Raw genomic sequence first — 13688 nt, forward strand, 5'->3', positions numbered from 1 at the left:
CAAACCAGCCCACTAAACAAATGAGGAGAGTAGCAAAGCTCAAATCCAGGGCAGAGCTGGTAAAGCTGAATCTAAAATAGACAAGTATGAAACAACCATGGGACAAGCTCCCTTCCAGGCAGGAGACCTTGTCCACATCACAGCCCAGTGCACAGCAGAGGGACCGTCTGTTGGTAGACCAGGCAGGCAGCTCCATGGAGCTCACAATAGGCAGGCTGGAGAAGGACAGGCTCAGATTAGAGCAGTGGTCCATGTCTTTGCAGCTTTGTGTACATGGTGAGTCTTTCTCTTGAGGGTTGGGGACCACAGAGTCCTGCAAACTTTGCTGTGGCTGCTCCTGAGTGACATAGGACATTTGACAGCCCATCTTAGGGCTGAAGCCAGAGAGCTATTGTTGCCAGTTCTGGAGCTTCCAAGTCCAGAGAGGCTCCACTGCAGCCCAGCCTCCCTCCTGCAGCCCAGGCCCCTGCAGCCTGCATTTGGCCACAGTGCCTGCCTTGCTGGTACCATGAAGGATTTGAGTCCTAAGTTGCCTTGGCAGGTCTTACGAACCTTCAGGTCTCTCACTCTGAAAACTCAGGCTGTAGCTGCTCAGATAAAAGATCCCTGACAGCACCTAGACTGTGAGATAACTGGAGGAACCCCAGTTCTGACAGAGGTGCACCCCCAAACTCCAACATTATCATGGTTTCTGTCTACACAGTCATTAACACGCTTTATGCTGCACCCACAGATTTCCGAGGGCTTTAGTGTCCCTGTCCCCAGAAGGGAGATATTATTGCATTTAGAGAAGTTGCTCACATTGCCTGGTGACACAGGAGGGGGTGACAAGTTGGGCTTCTAGGAGACAGAGGGATGAAGAGGTGAGTGAGGGCCAGAGGGTACAGTGGACCAGCACGTCCTGAAGTGTCCACCTCGTAGGGGAACGGTTCACTTTGCTCATACTTCAGGTACAGCCTTTGAATGTTTACCACACTTGATGTAAAAACCATGGAAGTTAAATTGGTGCCCCAGACTCCGTAGTCCATTATTTGGGGACATTTCAAAAGGATCAGGTAATGGATCAGACCAGAGCAAAGATAACAATTAGGACCCCACACAGTACAGACAGGCACTACTTTCATCTGATGTTTTCCCAGAAACTTCTTAGAGAAATAGGGCTGTCTGAGATAACACAGAAAAAACAGACTGTCATTCTGACCAATTTGTTTGGTAGGAGTGAAGGCAGGTAGAAAATACAGAAAAGTTGCAAAAGTGGAGTCTTACAACTGTGGCACGTATTAATTTATTCTATGAGGGGAACCTACAAAGGTTTACAAAACTGTAGTTAGGAGACTTCTCTCTGCATGGTGGATACCTTGAGTAATGGATTTCAGTCCATTTCAAGTTTGACAAGGGGCTGGTTATTCAAAATGTCAAACCCATGGAGCATATCCACGAACATTGTTCAAAACCGTATTTATCGTGTAGAGAGAATATTTATCACCAAGAGAGAAGCATAGTAAAGACTCTTGTCAAATTTTTGAAGAAAGCATAAATATCAATAAGAAAATAAGCCACAGGCAAGCACATGTTTAAGCAAACAGACTACCATCATCTTCATCATTAAAGACTGGCATGGTGCATCCTAAGAAGAGAGTACTGTTAGGAATGGCCACACTAGGGAGGACATGAGGAGTCTGTCAATAGGAGAGGGTCCTGGAGTTGAAACTGAGATGCTCGGGTTTGGCATGATGGAGGTGTGAGGGAAAAAAATGGTCAGAAACAAAGAAGGAGACCAGGAAGTCAGGTACCAATAGAGTCAGGCCAAGCAACAGGAGAGTGGACGCTGTGAGCTAAGGTCGGCTCAGTGCCGTCCTTAGGAATGAGGCTAATATCCCAGGAGTCCACCTGGAGTGGAAAGTGTCCCAGGGGGTCTTGGGATAATCTCTGCATCCTTCTTCTCCCAAATGACATTCCGTGTAAGTACCAGCCTGTGATTTTTTCCGATAGTTAGTGATCTTTCACACAGTTAGGGAGAAATAGGCAGGCTCTGTTTGAACCTGCAACACTCACTGCCCCACAGGCACCTGGGAAATCAAATTGGGGATGCTGGTCCGTGACAGCTTCCATACAGCTTCTTTTAGACAAAGATCCATGTATTAATCACTGGTAAATAGCTCCTTTTGTTGTGCCCCAAAGGTCAAAGACTGAATGGGTCACAGGACAGGCACATTTTTCCAATGTAGCTGAGGGGGTTTGGGAAGGCTGTACACAATGGGGACTTAACACACCCTAGGCTTCTCTCCCTGTCAGAGCGCAGCAGCGACAAGCATCACTTTATTCCATGTTCTTACTTTTTAAAAAATATTTAGCTGTGGGAGTCAGCTCTGTGGCTTTGTTTGTCTCGAACTGTACCAACCCCAATGATAAAAGAATGGGGCAGAATAGAAGTCGCTTGTCTGGAAGGGAGTTGGAGTCGCACTGTTCTGTGGTGGCTGAGTGTGTATCATGGGGGCAGACAGAGACAGAAAAGCTAAACAAAAATCAAGAGCCCACGCCTTGTTTTGCATGCTGTAATGACGACGGGCCAGGCTAATGTCAAGCTATGCTGACAGGCAGGTGGGGGGGCGGTGTGATCTCCATTTTGAAACTTGTGCTGTTCTCTCTGTTTTTTTGAGAAGCAGGAGCAGAGGTGACTCATTTGAGCTCCCTGCTTTAAATGCAGACAACGTCACTGGGACAAGTGTTTGTGAGAACAGGACCCTTAAAATAACAACAGCAACATCAACCAGGTGGTTATTTACAATTGTCAGCTCTGATTAGGAGCTGATATTACTATTTAGGAAGTGGGGTGCCTACTTTACGTTCAGACGGTTAGGAAGGGATGTTGATGATGGAAAAGATACATTTTATTTATAACCAAATGAGTGGGGCTTACATGGAGGGTGCAAGGCAGATTTGTGCCCCATAAGAAGGACATTCAATCAGCTGACCGGGGGCGAGGGTCTGTTTTAGAGGTGCCGGCATGCAGGGGGCAGGCAATGGCCTCCCAGAGACAGTTCCCAGTTCTAAGTTATTTAAACTTCATTTAGCATGTGGATGTTGGATCTTCTCTGATTATCTGAGAAACCTGCTTCAGGATTAAACACATTCAAGCTCTCCTGTATAATCCCTTTGAAACTGCTCCAACCTGTGTGCTACTTCTTGGCTTTTTTTCAGGTCATGGCAAGACATGTATCTTTCCTATCTGCTCACTGATGGCATCTTCCTGGTGCAAAAGCACAGCTCATGCCTGTCACTAGGGCCCATGGCAAAGGACAGTTACATAAGACGCATTTACGTTTCACACAGATATCTGCTACTCGGTGGACGCTGACCAACAGCAAACAGAGATCATGTAGAATTTTGATAAAACATCCCCACTGGGGTTTCAATTTCTAGACTGTGGAAGCCCATTCTTCTCCTTTATTTAGTTATTACTGTTACGAAAAGGAAGGAGCACAATCAGAGGTGAGAGACTCCAAGCAGAAAGCCAGGCCAGTTTAGCTGGAGCAGGGAAGCATGCTTTTCTTAAGCCAGGTTTGGGATTGCCTTTGAAGCCTTGCTCCTTGGCCTTGGCAGGACCTGCAGCTAATGTTACAGGGTGTTCTTTGTGCACAGGGGCAGCTCTGTTGGGCCCTGGAGGATGAAGGGAGCAGTGGATACATCAGGCCCCTGCCTCTCAGGGAGCTGACCAGCTGGGGAGGGAACTCTCGCAGGCCACCTTTCACACAGAGCAAATGATCACCACGGGAACACACATGGCTCCTGGAACCAAGCCTTACAGCCTCTCTTTTGCTGCCCACTGGACATGGGCCCTGAGAGAACTCTGCCCCAGTTCTTTTGGCTAAGTGTCCAAGGGAATCTTGGGTGAGAGACAGGAAAAGCAAATCAAGAATAGGTGGATGGTCACCTGGCTCAGAGAACATTCCTTTCAGATTTGGGCTTTTCTGTTCTGAATGCTGTTTTTGGTAATACTCTTTAATGGTAAATGGAAGGATAGTCTCGGGAACAGTCACAGCCACTGTTACTTGGAAATAAAAAGCCGTACTTAGATCACGAGAGATATACAGAAGACAAATAAGTGCTGGCTTCAGGTCCTCCCCGACACAGCAAAGGATGAACTCGTGTTGGCTCTTTCTGACACTGACTAATAAAAAGGCCCATCTTAAGATCGAAGCATCTTTGTTAATTCTGACACATCATGGCCCCAGACTACAGTGTCCAGGCCCTCAGGACTCACCAGGATAGGATCACACAGCTGGGGACAATGTCATCAGTGAGGATGACAAATAGGTGCCTGCCCACCTCCACCCCCTGGGCCTGCAGTGGCCAAATGGTTTTAGCAGTGCCTCAGATGTTTGTAAGGGCCAGGAGAGATGAGGGGCGAGGGACGGTAAGAAGACACTTGACAACACGAAATCTGCAGAACTGAAAGGGAGAACTGAGTTCCACAGTCTGTCCTCTGACCTCCACACGTGCCCTGGTGTACCTTTACCTCTACACACCCAAAAACTAAAACTGAAAGTTAAAAAAATAAGTGTAATCAAAAAGCCAAAAGAAAACGAGAACAGAACTCCTGATGAGGGGGGACTCTGATGATGCCTAGACTTTTGTTCCCAGTCTCTCCCTGCCCAGTTTGCTAACTCTGGCTTTCTGTAACTCATGGAATTTAATAAGAAAAGAGACTGGTGTTGCCTCCCAAGTACCTGACAGGCCTTGAAATAAGTGAAGGAATCAGGAAGTACGCCAGGGATACAGAGAGTACTGAGTTGGCCTTTGCCAAGAGCAGCACCAGTTGTAGAGGGAAACTGGCTCTCTCACACCAGCGGCTGAGTGACAGACAGCTTTGAAATAGAGCACTGCCGAGCAGTGTGGTCTCGTGACACCCTCCATTCCCCTCTGTCTTGCTGGTATGTGGAAAGCATGCTGTCACAATTAGCCATTTTGCACACAGAGTACTTGAATGTGACCCTAGGCCAAATCCAGATCGAAGCTTTCCCCAGCGAGGGAGTGTTCAATATGAAACAAAGTGTCACAGTGCCTTTGGATACCAAGGCTGTGGGTGCTGGTCTCAGAGGGCAGCCAGGACTCTTGTCTGTTGCAGCTGGGTGAGCTTGCTCAAGTAACAGGAAGTGGAATTGAAAATACAACAATAGAAAAAAAATACAATTGTTTCTGGATCAGAAAAGGCATACATCTGGTTCTCAATGTAATCAAAAGTCCCTGTAACCTCTCGGGATGTGGTGGCATAGACCTGTAATTCCACTCTAGACTTACAGGTAGAGGCAGCAGGTTGTTCAAGGCCAAGCTAGGTACAGTGAAATCCAATAAAATAAAAGGAAAGGAGAAGACTTGTAATTTCACTATTTATTATCTATCTATCTATCTATCTATCTATCTATCTATCTATCTATCTATCATTTATATTTTTACTTCTTATGGCACCAGTTACAGCTAAAGCTGCCTTCCTCCTTAAGAGGCTGTGGTGATATCACCAGGAGATAAAGTGAGCCCAGAGCTCAGGTGCTGGTCTTAGCAGGTAAGCTGGGAAGACTCCATTGCAAATGTCACTATTGGATACATTTATTTTGGACACAGAACAACTGTAGATTTTCTGTTCCAAGCTTCTGAGTGATACTTTGCTCCAGGCTTGCTGGATTTAGCAGTCAGAATGGCAATTTCCTGTTTGTGATAACTGCTGCTTAAGCAGGTATCAGGTTTAGTGAAATAAAACCCACATTTTAAAAAAGAAATTTATTTAAATGATAACTCCCAATATTAAAAAATGCCAGTAAGATAGTGTAATATTTATGAGTTTAGGAAATGTAGATTTTGAGTCAATTTTTCTTTCTTTTGAGATAAAAATCTCATGTTGCCTAAGCTATTACTTTTAAAAATATTTTATTAATTTTTGAAAATTTTGCACAATGAATTTTGATCGTATCCAACCCTCCAGCTCCTTGCAGGTCTGCTTCCTCTTTGTATTCTCTTAAAAATATTGATATATAGTATCTATATTATATATAAAATACATTTATACATATTATATAAAATATATATTATATTTTTATATTATATACAAAGAATATATAAAGAACATATATAATTTCATACATAACATATAAAGAATATATATACATTATATATTCTTGCATGTGGGGCCGTCTACGAGGCACCACACCTTAAATACTTAAAGAAAACTCTCTCTCTCTCTCTCTCTCTCTCTCTCTCTCACACACACACACACACACACACACACACACACACACACACACGCACACACACGAACAGGGCTCCATGTCTACCTCCTAGCTCAGCTCCTCACGGGAGGCCTTTCCCATCTGTTAGCCAGTGCTGTGTAGCAGGGGAAGTCCCACTCCATCCTCTGGCAATTCCATTCGAACTCTTGCCTGTTTACATGCATATGTATTTCATGGAGCATCCACACTGGTCCATCTTTTTTTTAAAGGTCTTTGGCGTTATTTGTTGCTCCTGCTTTCCCTCCACTACCCTCCTCATTCCCATCCCACTTAACCTTCCCTGTCTCACTACTCCTCCCTCCCCTCTATACTAGCACAATCTTCTGCCCTTCCCTTGAAGACTCTCTCTCCACAATGTCCCCTTACTAATCTCCTAACCTCTATGGATATTCCATATGGAGTAGGATTACGTATTAGATATGAAACACGCATATCTAAAGATTCAAGCTAACACCCACTGAAGGGAGAAAACATGACTTTGTCTTTCTGAGTCTGGGTTACCTCACTCAGAATAGCTACTTCCAGCACCATTCATTGACCTGATAATTTCTTAATTTCATTTTTCTTAATATCTGAATAATATTCTGTTGTGTTGTATACTATATTTTCATTTTCTATTCAACGGACGACAGATAATCTATGCTGTTTCCATTTCCTCACGGATGTGCATAAGCAAATGTCGCCCTAATAGAATTTAGGGAAGTTTTGGAATACACTGGGTTCAGCTGGATCATGTGAAAGATCGACTTCTGGCTTTTTGAGGAACTTCCACTCTGATATACAGTTTGTATTACTTCCAGAAGGGACTGTGTTGACCCTTTTCCTACATCCTTGCCAGCATTTGTATTTGGGGGAAATAATGACATTCTCAATAGTAAAACCATAACAACATAAAGCAAGCAAACAAACATCAACGAAACAAACAAACATCAACAAGAAAGCACAATGAACACCTTCTGAAAAAAATGTTGCAACATTACCAGACAATGTAGTAATCTCCTGTGCTTGTGCATTGGTAGGATATCTATAGTGAAAATAATTATTCTACCAAAAGCAATCCACAGATTCAACTCAAATCTCATCAAAATGCAACACTTTTTTTTTCACAGAAATTGAAGAAATAATCTTAGATTTCATGTGGAAACACGTAAGACCTAGAGTAGCCTAAATAATCCTGAACAATACAATCAGTGCTAGAGATATCACAGCCCAGATTTCAAATTATACTACAGAGCTACCTATAGTGACAGTGGAGCATGCTACTGGCATAAAAATGGATACAGTGACCAATGGAGTAGAACTGCGGATGCACATGCAAGTCCATACCTACATCCACATCATCTTTGATAAGGGAGCCATCAATACACTAAAGAGAGCATCTTTCAACAAGTGGCGCTGGTCAGACTGGATGGCTTGTGTAGAGGAGCGAAACTAGATTCTTATCTCTCACCCAGCACAAAAGTCAACTCCAAATGGATGAGGGGTCCCAGAGCAAGACCCGATGCCCGGGATCTAACAGAGGAGAACGTAGGGTCTGTGCTTCAACTTCCAGGCACAGGAAAGGACTTTCCGAACAGAACTGATGCTTTGGCATTAAGAGCAACTACTGATGAGTGGGATCTCATGAAAGTAGAAATCTTCAGTAGGGAAAAAGGACAAAGAGGCAGCCTGCAGAATGGGGGAAAAGTCTTTCTTGGCTATACATCTATCTATATGTGAACAGTGTCTAGAACGGTAAAAGAACTGAGCAAAGTAAACCTCAAGAAAACAAACAACACAATTAAAAAATAGGACATGGAACCAAACAGAGTTCTAAAAGGATGAAACACAAATGTCTGAGAGGTATTTGTAAAATTGTTCAATATCTTTGTTATCAGGGGAATGCCAATAAAAACTACTGTGAGATTTCATCTTACTCCAGTCAGAATGGCTAGGATACACACACAGACACACATACACTCACACACACACTCTGACAAATCCAAGGCTGGTTCTGGACTTGAGGCTTAGGGATCGCTTTCACCAGCCTGCTGAGTGCTGGGACCACAGTGGCACATACTGCCACGCTTGGCTCTTTCTTTGGTGTCAGTGTGGATCTCTTTATATGAATAGGTTCATCTGTTCTAGGATGAGGAGATTCTGTTCTCTGGAGGTTGGATAATGAAGGGAAGATTAATATGAGACCTGAAGGTCTGGGGTGGAAAGACAGGGAAGTGCCCAGGGAAATGAGGCAAAACTCGCTTTCCCACATTGAGTAAGAGAAGTTGGCTTTGGGGCAATGATTGAGGTTAAGTGCTTTCAGAAACTCCCAGAATATTGCCGTTCATTTTTGTTTTGTTTAAGTTATTATCACTGTTATTATTATTATTATTATTATTATTGAAAGAACTGGTCTTTACCCCCTTAGTCATGGTTACGTGTCACCCTATTGGGAATTCCTGGTGTTTCTGTGCCAGGCGTCACACCCAGGCACTGTCTCTTCCACAAATCCCAAGTCCTGTTGGAGACTATACCCCGAAGGATGACTCTGCAGTGGATATTTCCAAAGTCTTGGTTTGTGGGTGTATTAATTAAAGCTGCAACAGTATTGCAACCACAAACTTTTAATAACCATAGCAGCTGGCATGCTGGAGATGCCCAAGGGCTTACATCCTTCAGGCTGCTCAGATCTTGTTGACATTAATGAAATTCACATGGTCTCTTTCCTCTGAAGAAGAAAGCTTTGAAGCAAACCCTGGGTGTCCAGCTGGGTGTCCTACTCTTTTCCTCTCCCTTGACACTGAAGCTAGACGGCCCACTCTCTGCCTCTCCCTGACATGGGAGCTGGGGACAAAAGCAGGAAGCCGTGGAGCCATTGTCCCCCGAGGGCTCCATGAGGGTCCTTATGGACGTCACTCATGGAACTGAAATGTTATGGGTGTTGGCCAACAGCCAGTTTAATACCCAAATCTCCATCCCCTAGATAAGGGATGCTTCTAAAAAACTGTCATTTTTCAACAGCAGCATAGGTTTACTTTCTTAAGTTCTAGTGTGGGGGAGAAGGCACTGGACCCAAGGAACATAATCTGTGGTAAAATTCCTCAGTAACTGGGGATGTAGGGAGAATCTGGGAGGAGTAGGGGGAAGGGGAAGCATGATCAGCATATATTGTATGAAATTTTTTTCAGTTAAAAATAAATTCTTCGCAATTTAGCAGCTGTTTATCTTGACCTCAGTCGTGGCCTCTGTGTAAGAAAGGGATGAGCCTTCGTCCTCTCACCCTATTCCACCTCCTTATACTGTTCCAATATAGCTGTGGACAGGGGCTGCCTAAGGATGGTTCTCCAGCAGACAGCCCACCGTCACAGCCGCAGACATTTCTTCAGAGCAATTCACAAATCCCGGCAGCACCACATTCAGTGTTTAAGTCAAGTTCTAAGAAAACTTGAAGAGGACAAATGTTTATCAAATTAAGTCTAGTCAGGCAAGAGAACACTGTCAAAATTCAAATTATTTGTTGACACAACACCGAATGTTATCTGGGTCCATGTCAATGTCTGTAGGGCTTATTAGTCCTTAGTATGGCATAACTTTTTTACCTGTCTAGTTGAAAATGGTTAAGACAACAATAACAAAAAAGACAAATTAGAGTCTTCATTGATTAATGACTGCTTCGATTTGGATGCCATACTGAGAAAAAAAAAATAGGTGAATATACTAGTTTATCCCTGTCTGGAATAAACATACCAAGAGAGTCTATAGCCAGCGAAAGGGGCGGAGTTCAGGCTTTTGAGGTGAGAACGGGTCTCTTCGTATTTGGACAGCAGGATGCAGTGAGTAGATGCATCAAGAGAGAGGCAGATCTCCAGGCATTCTCCACACCCGCTGCTGTCTCAGGGTTGAGTCACAATGGCAAGAGCACAGTGTCTCTTAGGCAGTGCAGGGTTTTTTGGGGACAATAGCTATGTGAGCTAGATACTCCTATCACTTTCCTCCAAGGAAAAGAGAAACCATATCTGGGCAGGTTAGACAATTAAGTGAAGTGACGTCAGCCGCAGGTGACAGTGTGGTACTGAAAGGGAAGGACAGAGCAGTACCTTGTTACCTGTGAGAAAGAAGACAGAAGGATTTGCAAGAGGGTCTCACTTGTCACCACAGGAGGGCTGTAAGGCTGCAGAACTCTGCCTCCCCAGTACAGTGGGGCGTCATCACCAAAGTGTAGACTCTTGACCCTAGGGAGGTCCCAGGTGAGGGCATGCCAGCAGGTACTGGACTGACTGGACTCCATGCAGCTGGATTGTCCACAGTATCTCTCCTGTGGTGGGCACTGGCACATTGCCTGTGAGAGGGGTGATCTTCCTTGATTTCCGTCATTATGGGCAGGATGACAAGTCAGGGGTTTTAAGGACACTTATTTCAGTGCTGTGGGTCCATGGTAAACACGTGGGGAATTGTAGTGTTAGTTTCACATGTAAACTTCTCATTCTTATCAGCACTTATTAGGGTTTGTCTTAATTATGGCCTACAGATGAGGGACATCTGGGGCTTTCGGTGTAAGTGGGAGAGATCATGACTGCTCAGCAGAGGTGTCCCTAGAGGATCAGGTGGGAAGCTGAGCAGTAGAAACCTTCTGAGGAGCTGACTGACCTTCCAATAGCTTTCGAAACAAAGATAGAAGGCCAAAGGAAAGCCACAAGTGTTGAGGAACGTTCTAAATCAACGTTCTGGGTTTCCAGTCTTCATGAAGATGGTGAGGTTATGGTCTTCCTGTGAGACGCTAAGTGGGATCCCTGTGCTATGTGTAACCCTCGGGTGGAAGAGGCATGCGGAACAAACACTGAACAATCTCTCCTTTACAAAGGGAAAGATTCTATTATCCCAGTGACTTTGTTAGCAGCCCTTGCTCCAGAAAGCAGAAAACATTAGATCTGTATGGACTTTGTAATTACTATTTAAGTTTTGCTTGATGAAATTTCTCTTGGAGATACTTGGTCATTTCTAGTCATCTTGATAAAGACTTAAACACAAGCTTATTTTTTGTTTGTTTGTTTGTTTGTTTGGAAGAACTTACGCAGGCTGCTCAGGAATGATGTTAAAGTAGCTGAGATAATTTCAGCCGCTTGTGGACTGACGCTGGGGACTGCCTAGGTGAGCTTCCACAGCAGAGGTTAGTACCACCTTCCGTTTCTACTCAACACCACAACAGAGCCACGACTGCTTAGTCTTGTGGTTTTGCTTTCTTTCCTGTAACTGAGGCTTTCTAAAAAATGTTATCCTCACATCCAGTCTGAGTTCTCCACTAATTTGATTTCACATGTTCTGGTCCTTTTACCTAGGGCTGGACAAATTGTTTAGTTGTTAAAGTAACAAGCATGAGGACCAAACTGCCCCCCTCCTCCAACCCATGCATAAGAGCCAGGTGTGGTGGCACGCTCTTGCGGTTCCTGTGTTGATGAGACAGAGATAGGTGAATCCCTGAGGCTCATCAGCCAACTGAGCCTGCTTTGTGAGCCCCGGGCCGTGAGAGACCCTGTCCCTAAAAGTAAAAAGCAGAAAAGGAGACGGCACCTTAGGAACGAAAAGGAGTGGTTGTCCTTGGGTTTCCATGTGCGTGTGAACACCTGTGCATCCACATGTGCACACACAGACAAATAAATATAGAAAAAGCTTTCATCTACACAATGATCTCAGCTCCCAGCGGATTTTGTACCGGGTGTAATGGTGCCTCGGGAGGGAGTCTGCCAGGTGACAGCCTGCCTCCAGGGCACAGAGCCCGGAGCTAAAGACTTGTACGCTGTGATGAGCGGCTTGTCGTACTTTATTTTATTTTATTTTATTTTATTTTATTTTGGTTTTTCGAGACAGGGTTTCTCTTTATAGCCCTGGCTGTTCTGGAACTCACTCTTGTCGTACTTTAAAGAATTAAGTAGATGCTCTCCGTGATTGTGCAGGCATGAAGAAGCCATGTTGTGCTGCCCCAGCCTTTCTATGGGCTAGGCTTTGCTTGTTGGGTATGTGGGCTGCGTCTCAGCTTGCCCGAAGGATCTACTCTTTGAAAGTTCTGAAATGAATTTATGAGTACGGAATTTGAATAGATTTCCAAGCCATTAGCCAGAAATTTTATAGAGTGGGAATATTTTTCATCAAATGAGTTCAATTAATGCAAAAATTACATATTTAATGAACAAATCAAAGCAATCTACTGTGCTAAACTGAGCTAAGTGTTACAAGCGGGACAGAGCTAACACCCGCTAGCCGTTCCTAAGTGTCTCAGTTAAAAATAACCTTAAACTATCTTTCAAAGCCCTGGCGATCAGCTTTTATCAGCTTTCATGTTGGTGAGTTAAATGTGGCAAGGGACATTTACCAAGTGTCTCAAGGCAGAAGCCTGGGACTTGCAGAGCAACAGTCTCACAAGCGTCCAGAGCTCTGCTGAGTCCAATGAAATCTTTTTGAAGAGACACAGACACAGACGCACACACACACACACACAGAAGACACACACAGAAGACACAGAGAGAGAGAGAGAGAGAGAGAGAGAGAGACAGAGAGAGAGAGAGAGACAGAGAGAGAGAGAGAGAGAGACAGACAGAGGAAAATTAATATGTGACCATTTAATTTGCAACAGCAAAATTGGGTCTGCACAAGAATGGACGCCAGAGCTTGTTGGAAGCGCCGATAAGTGGAACATGCTGACGTGTGAGACTTTTGAATAAAGAATGCTTGTTTGCCTGAGTTACATTTTTATCTCCTGAAATTCCTGAGTTTAGCATACCCGGTTGCTTTTTTTTTTTTCTGAGTCAGGACTCTGTCCAGATGAGTGAGGAAAAAGACAGCGTGGTAACAAAACGATGGTTTGGGGGATGGTCCAGAGGATGCTGGTGTACTTGCTGTTGACCCTGCATAGCCTGGTACCAACTTACTCTGACGGAAACAGCCTGATACCATACCCAAAGGATGGAGGCAAGGATAAACACGAGTCTGCCTGCTGTGTCTTTAGTGCTATAAAAGCCCACTGAAACATGTTGGTCATTATAACTTCACGTACACTACCTCTACATTATGTCAGATTAGCCACAATGTAACCCTCCTCTTGGATGGGCAGAGAGATACCCCAGTGAGCACCGTGTAGTCTACATTTTGCCCTAGGGTTTGATAAAAAAGACTCACTTCACAACTTCAGAGGGTTGCAGTGATGTTAAAACGTGGCGGTGGGATCCTTGGGTCAGGACAGGGTCGAGAGCAGTGGGGTAGTTTGGCCTTGGACATGTGAGATCACCTACGGGATGCAGTGTCACTAAGCTGCTGTTGTCTGCAGTCCACCGTCCCTGGCTGTAGGACTTCAAGTGTCAACAGTTTCTAGCTTAAGCTTATACTCTGTAATTTCCTCCTCCTCTTCCTCCTCCTCCTCCTCCTCCTCCTCCT

General features: G+C 44.5%; 1 protein-coding gene across 2 annotated transcripts in view; it reads right to left on the reverse strand.

Annotated features, from left to right (window-relative positions):
- The window catches only part of Pacrg (parkin coregulated), a 421199-nt gene that overhangs the window by 963 nt on the left and 406548 nt on the right, over positions 1-13688 (reverse strand). The window lies entirely within an intron of this gene.

The sequence above is a fragment of the Grammomys surdaster genome, unplaced genomic scaffold (genome assembly GCF_004785775.1).
Source record: "Grammomys surdaster isolate TR1022 unplaced genomic scaffold, NIH_TR_1.0 218, whole genome shotgun sequence".
Lineage (NCBI taxonomy): Eukaryota > Metazoa > Chordata > Mammalia > Rodentia > Muridae > Grammomys > Grammomys surdaster.